Source organism: Phaethon lepturus, unplaced genomic scaffold (assembly GCF_000687285.1).
Source record: "Phaethon lepturus isolate BGI_N335 unplaced genomic scaffold, ASM68728v1 scaffold17423, whole genome shotgun sequence".
NCBI lineage: Eukaryota > Metazoa > Chordata > Aves > Phaethontiformes > Phaethontidae > Phaethon > Phaethon lepturus.
The window spans coordinates 35,177-35,667 of record NW_010529911.1 but is presented as its reverse complement, the minus strand read 5'-3'; positions in this window follow the sequence as shown (position 1 = coordinate 35,667).

The window sequence follows — 491 nt, the reverse complement described above, 5'->3', positions numbered from 1 at the left end:
CCCCAGAGTCATAGGAGTTCTCAGCAGGAACTGACTGCCATCTCCATTAAAGGCTCTTTAAAATACCACCAACTTGTAATAAAAAATTTATATTTCATAATTGTATAATGTTCTCACTTTACAAAGAATAACAGATTCAATCATGCCATTACACAGTAAAGCAGATCTCTGAATTTTATATATCTCTCTGTAAACGCAGGAAAATAAAAACTAAAGCTTATAGGAAGTCACATTTTCTCAACCACAGGTCTACCTCATACCTGAACCTTTTTGAAATGCATTAAAGTAGGAGTTCAGGGCTGTTACTGAAAAGAATGAGAATAGGATGATTTTACATCTCCACATAGAAGATGGGCATCCCTCTGGATCTTCTTGTCTCAGTACTGTTTGTTATGCTTTTGAAAATTAATCTTCGGGTAGAAAGTGCTTCAAAGTACTCTGCAAACTAGGAAACTGCAAGATAGCCCCATCTAAAACTTGGAAGGGGTTAA